The sequence below is a fragment of the Oncorhynchus masou genome, chromosome 20 (assembly GCF_036934945.1).
Source record: "Oncorhynchus masou masou isolate Uvic2021 chromosome 20, UVic_Omas_1.1, whole genome shotgun sequence".
Lineage (NCBI taxonomy): Eukaryota > Metazoa > Chordata > Actinopteri > Salmoniformes > Salmonidae > Oncorhynchus > Oncorhynchus masou.
The window spans coordinates 12,021,477-12,028,601 of NC_088231.1; positions in this window are offsets into that span (position 1 = coordinate 12,021,477).

The following is a 7,125-nucleotide window of genomic DNA, read 5'->3' on the forward strand; positions in this document are numbered from 1 at the left end:
CAGACAACAGCATGCATGTGCAGTTCGTTAGTGAAATAAAACATTTAGTCCTTGCTGGAATAGTTGGTTCTAACGATATTAACTTAAAAGCACTGTCCAAGATAGCTGTTGGTCTTGAATACTGTCCATGTGCAATGTATTCACAGTATGTGAGTTCAGACAGCCTGTGTCCCTCCAAACTATTTTTGTTTGCACATAGCTGATAGAAGATATTGTCAGAAACGCTGGATTTTGATGATACAACTGAGTGTTGTTTTATTGCTTTGGTTCCCCCAAAGCTGATCTTCCTTCATCAGTTTGGTCAAAATGACAGCTCATCGAAAAGACACAACAACTCTCCAACGCTATTTTAATAAAGAAACTACATTTCCCATATTATATTATTCTCACTCCATGTGTCACGCCCTGGTCTATATTTATTATGTTATCTTCATTTATTGGGTCAGGCCAGGGTGTGACATGGGTTTATTTGTAGTGTGTTTCGTCTTGGGGTTGTGTGGGGTGTATAGATTAGTCTATGGCTGCCTGAGGCGGTTCTCAATCAGAGTCAGGTGATTATCGTTGTCTCTGATTGGGAACCATATTTAGGTAGCCTGGGTTTCACTGTGTGTTTGTGGGTGATTGTTCCTGTCTCTGTGTTTGTTGCACCAGTCAGGGCTGTTTCGGTTTTCGACGTTTGTTGTTTTGTATTGTTCGTGTTTTCTTCTTCATTAAAGATGTATCTAACGAACCACGCTGCATTTTGGTCCGATCCTTGTTCCACCTCTTCGTCAGAGGAGGAGAAGAAACCCGTTACACCATGAGATCATCTAGGTGCCCATATTACCAAACGCAACAACAACATTTCAAGATCCTCGATGTCCATCATCAATGAGAAAAATCCTAACAGCTAGTGATGATGCCAGAGCCTTCTATTGACCTGATGGAGGGAGTTTGTGCCCTCAGAGATGCAGGGTACATAATGCCTCAGCGTGCATATACAGTATATGTTAGCATAACCTAGAGAGGCAGCATTCCTTGGGCTAGGATCACAGGCGGCATTCCAAATACCACCCTATTCCCTACATAGTGCACTACTTTTGACCAGAACCCTGTGAGCCCTGGTCAAAGATAGTGCACTATGTAGGGAATCGGATGCTATTTGGGATGCGTCCACAGACTGACTGCCTGTATTTCAACATGCCCCACTGGGACAGTGAACTGAAGTACCCTGTCTGGCTTCTTGGCAGGCTGCGAGGGAGCTTGAAATCACGTATTTATCAACCAGTTGAAGGCACGAAAGTCCATGAATTCTAGAAGTCGACATCGGGGGTTGCCAGGAAAAGCGGGTGATAGATAAAGCGGTACCGCGGCAACACACTGAGGGTCAAGTCGCCAGATGTGAATTACAAGGGAATGGTTTAGGAGGGGGCAGAAGAGGAGGGGGAGAGGAGTGGGGTGTAAAAGGATGAGAGGAGAGTGAATGGAGCCGAGGAGGGCGCGTGAGGAGAGAGAGCGGAGGGTATAGATAGAGGGAAAGATAAAAGAGAGAGAACTGAACAAAATGCTTGTTTTTTCAGCGGACAAAAGAGAGGAGGATGAGGTCTCTATGGGGTTAACAAGCGGTGGATGTATAAAGGGTGGGGAGGGGGGGTATTTGGCCGTCCTGTTCTGAGGTGGTCCGAATCCTCGGGCTCGGGTTTCAAGGACCTCCGACGCCTCTGTTGTGAGAGGGGGGTTTAGACCTGTGTGTACGTCCAGGAAAACCAACAAACACACTGCAAGGTCTATTTAAGTCCCCCAGTCAAAAAAACACAAACACCTCAAAACCCGAGCGGCCGCGAAAACCCAGAACGGCTCAACAAACAAAACAGGGACACTTGTCTGGTTCGAGGGTGAGCAGGGGACACACACTCAGGCATCCCAAAACAAAATGTGTGACAAAGTAATGAAAAGACTCTAGTCTCAGTCTGCTTCATTCTGAGTCTATTGAATTCAGCTTGCCCCACTCAGTGCCATATAAGGAGAACGCAAATGAGCTAGCTAGCGTGTGGCTAATTGGTCACCGCGGTGCTGAGCTCACCCTTTGATGAGTAGGAGGCAAGCACAGACTGCTAGGAGAGAGAGTAATAATCAGTGTCCTTGTCTAGTGGCACAGCACACAAGCTATCCTACCCTACCAGCCTCCGTAGGCTAAGGAAGGAGACACAAACTTCCCCCTACCGACATGTAATCAATAGCAGGGTTTTGGTTCTGTTTACAAAGTGCAGTATTAGAGGGGATTACGTTTCCTTTTTCATCAGGTTGTAAGTAAGCATGAACAAGTCCCATGAAGTTAAACAGACTCACACAGCCATGGCAAAGTTTAGGCCAGAAAAAGCCAGGGAAATCGCTCCATACAGTACCCTAAACATAACAGCCATGTGGTCCGGCCTAGGACAACACAACATTAGTATTCTATAACACTTCTGTAAGACTCGGTCTCTTCTAATGCGAGAAACGAGAGCGTTTACGCACATCCAAACTTAGAATAGGATTACATTGACATGTTAGTCATCTAGCAGACGCTATTACAGGAGCAATTAGGGTTACGTTCCTTGCTGAAGGGCACATCGGCAGACTTTTCACCTAGTAGCTCAGGGATTCAAACCAGCGACCGCTCAGTTACTGGCCCATCGCTCTTAACCGCTAGGCTGTCTGCAGGATCTGGACCATAAAGGACGTCCACGCACTATTCTAATGCATCTGAAAGCTCCAGGGACAACCTTCAGATGGTTTATGGCTACGACCACACAAACAAACCGAACATAAACCATCACGCAAAGCCGACGGTAAGTAAAAACACAGGAGGACGCTGGCTTTATGGTTCGTATCGTCTCATGAACGATGTGCGACTGCAAGACATCTCCCATCAGACAACAATGTACACTTGACTATTTCCTGTACTCCTTCTGTGATAGTAGTTACAGCGCAGCTCTTCAATAGGAGGCCATAAAGAGACACAATAGGACTGGAGGGCGCTGAGGTGCAGCGCACAAATCAAAGGCTTTTTATGTCTCGTGGAAACCAAAGCAAAGTAGCGCTGCAACCGGTGACATAAACGTACCTTTTCCATATGTACTCAGACTGCTGTACTCACTGGCTATGCAGTATTCAGGCTGTTGTTCAAAACCCAAAGCAAATGTACCATTGCTTAGTTCAGGACCTGTTAATGGCCTGCAATAAGACAATTGTGTTTACCCAAAGCAAATGCTCCACCGTATGGATTCCATTTACAAACTGTTATCTCCTCAAATAACACACCACAGTAGGCTTATCAAACCATTTTTATGGGACATTAATATAACAGGCTTCATAAGACATTTTATTGTCACGTAGAGGTGCAGTGAAACGTGTTGTTTTACAGGGTCAGCCACGGTTGTACAGAGCCCCTGGAGCAAGTTAGGGTTAAGTGCCTAGCTCAAGGGCACATCAACAGATTTTTCACATTGTCGGCTCGGTTCACCGAACCAGCGACCTTTCGGTTACTGGAACAACGATCTAACTGCTAGGCTACCTGGCACCCTATTAGATCTGTTCCTAACTCTTGAGCTTCCTACAAGCTCTAAACAGATGCAAGATTCAGAGTGTTGCAATGTGGATTCTTGTCACAAAATAATATGCCCCTGCAGTCAACTTACTTTTTTAGGACCTGAAAATTGAGACCCACACTATCATTCCTTCCGCAGCCGTATGGGGGTGGTGTTGTCGCTTGGCTCCTTGATCTGATCGATAGGCTATACAGGCTGTTCATCAAAGTAGCTATTTTGCATTGATAACCAAATATAATCCCAGCGACTGTTCAAACAGTAAACCAAACAGCAAGAATCCACCCCAAAGTGTATTTTGTTTAGAACTTAGAACTAGTGATTCCAGGCTATTGTGAAATGGTAGAACCTGCTGGAGCCAACAAGCTAGCCATGTGTTTTTTTCTCCTTGACCAAAACATGATGACGTTCTATTTGTAGCTGATATGTGAATGAATAAACAAGCAGCATATCAAAAAGGGATAATGTTTTAGGTTACACCAGAACATATAAGAATATTTGACAGGTCATATTGGTTTACTATAAATCTGATTATTTCACGTGGAGACTAAAAAGGCTGTTTTTAGCTAGGTTTAAGACAGCTAGCTATTACTAGAAAGGCTGTTTTTAGCTAGGTTTAAGACAGCTAGCTACTACTAGAAAGGAAAGGTGACTCTTGTTTTCACAAAATAAAAAGACAAAAATATAATACTTTGCTATCGCCCCTTGTGAATGGGAGTGGGACCGGCAAGGATATCGTGTTACCAAATATTGTCCGCTACTCCAAACAAATCCCACAACACCCATGGGCACGCACGTAGACCAACGAAGTGAAGCTTTTCTTTCACAGAGGCACAAGCTTTCACCTTTATGTACATTAAAGAACATACTCTTAATTCCATCTATAAATGTACATTTTGATTGCAATCGAAATACTTCCACTGCAGTTGGCAGTTAGCAGAAGACTGACACTTTTCTTGACTGTTTATTGCTAGCGTTCAGAGTGACATTCTATATTTTGAGATAATAAAGTAAAATACAGCTGGTCAGAGTGGAAATCTGTATGTTGAGAGACACTGAAGTAATATACAGTAAGCCCAAGACAGTAAATCACCAATGTACAGCAGATATTCATCATATTGGTGTAAGGGATTTCTTCCATTGACGGAGAGGCGGACCAAAGCGCAGCGTGGTTACTTTGATTCATGTTTTAATAAATCACTTAACATGAACAAACTTACAAAAACAAGAAATGTGAAAACCCTAACAGTCCTATCTGGTGCAAACACAGAGACAGGAACAATCACCCACAAACACACAGTGAAACCCAGGCTACCTAAGTATGATTCTCAATCAGAGACAACTAATGACACCTGCCTCTGATTGAGAACCATACTAGGCTGAAACATAGAAATACCCAAAATATAGAACAAACAAACATAGACTGCCCACCCCAACTCACGCCCTGACCATACTAAATAAAGACAAAACAAAGGAAATAAAGGTCAGAACATGACAATTGGCATCTTCGGTTGGATGTAATTGAGATTTAAATCTTGACAGGACCATTTCATTAAAAAAAAAGTTGTATTGTATTCTGCTCCTTGACCTGTGCTGGATCTAACTCCTCTAAACCCAAAGAACGCCCCAACCAGGGTCCACGCTCTCCAGCCATCCAGCTAGCCTTGCAAAACAAGTACTTGTAGGCCAAGCCACAGTTTAACATTTCACTAACATCCTCAAAAGACCACAGTACAGTCAATCTATGGAGCCACCTGTGTATTCACAGTCACGAGCGCCAATGTGTTCTACAGCTGCGACCTGATAAAAATCCACAAATCCACGTTGACAGGTGAGTGGACCGGGGACCGGGGGTTGGCCAGAGTAAAGGCCACATTGACCCAGATCTAGACTGGGTCCATCTCTGCTGGTCTCTAGGTGGTCGGGAGTTTCTCTCTCCATCTCTCTATAAAGTCCCACTGACAGCATCTCCATGCAGAGTGGTGATATACAGTAATTCAGTACAAACACTGATTTATGGCAATAAATTGATTTATGAGAATTAAAATGCGAATGTATTTTTGAATGTTTTTCTACACCGGCGGACGGGAAGAGACGCTTGCACAGCGCATGCAGTCATGTTACTGTTACAGTAGGTGATAAATCACTCGGCTCCACTGTGAGGTTACGGCATATGGCAGTGGGGTTAGAAATTAAAAGACAGAACGTTGTTTGCTCTGAGGGGTGGGGGGGGTTATATAAACTGCAGGCAATTCTTGTTAGGGGTACATGCATTCCGGGGGGGGGAGGGGGATTTGGATGTAGAATCTACATCTTCTCTGTTATCCGTCCATGACTTCAGTCTCGAATTCCCAAATGACTCAAATTAAAATTATCAGATAGATCAATCAGGAATATATCAGCAACATCAAGTGTCACTACTGTTTTGTCTCACTGCGTAATCTTGTTTGACTTACAAACTTCATGCATGCATTTCACAGAGCTTAGCATCTTGACGATTCAATAGGTTAATTAAAGGGCCAAGTGTTCGCCTAGGCTGCTACATGAACAGCACTAGTCGACACTCACGAGACGCTATGGATCTCAGCTCAAGCCTAGTTGGCCTGCCGTGGCCTAGTCAGGGTAATTGGGTATGTGTTTCTCTCTGCCTCCCCTTTGTTCAATAACTAGGTTGGTTAGGAAAACAAACAATCTTTGAATTGATTTCCCACCTTGTCACCTTTCAAATGTACCCTCCATGTTTTCACAGATAAAAACATCTACAGGCCCTCCAGAAATAATTCCTACCCCTTGACTTATTCAACATTTTGTTATACAGCCTGAATTCAAAATGTATTAAATGGAGAGAAAAACATATCTCACCCATCTACACACAATACCCCATAATGACAAAGTGAAAACATGTTTTTAGAATTTTTCAGGAAGGAATTTCAGGAAGAATTGTCATTCCAAGGACAATGATGCTTGTTTGGTCATTCGTAAAAATCAGTCAGTAAATTTAAGATGACAGGTACATCAATACGTTGAGCTAAGGACTAAGATAAGACGTCTGCTGTCTCCAGTCTGTCATTAGTTAAGTTTCCCAGTATTGTCTAAGATAGCCTTCTGCATTCCCAAATGGCTCCCTATTACCTATTTAGTGCACTACTTTTAACCAGAGCACTATGGGCCCTGCTAAAAAGTAGTGCACTATGTAGGGAATACAGTGCCATTTGGAACATAGCACCAGTCTAACTCCATGACTCGATGACGTACACACTGATAACGGAGCAAATCCCCTGAAATTCTCCCTTGAATCCAACCTTAAACAACATTCTGTCAATGGAATTCCAGCCAAGTCAAAATATATATCGACCAAAGCAATAACAAGAAAAGACATCATTGTCGCTCTCCCAAAGTGCATCCCAAATGGTATCGAATTGAAAAGTAAGTGCCCTAGGGAAAAGCCTCAAGACCGTACCATGAGAAAACATACTCATTAGCTAACAAAAGTGTCAGAGTGAAAGCAGTTACAAGCAATTTCCTAACGACATCGACGCAGGCCAGAAAGACAGTAAGA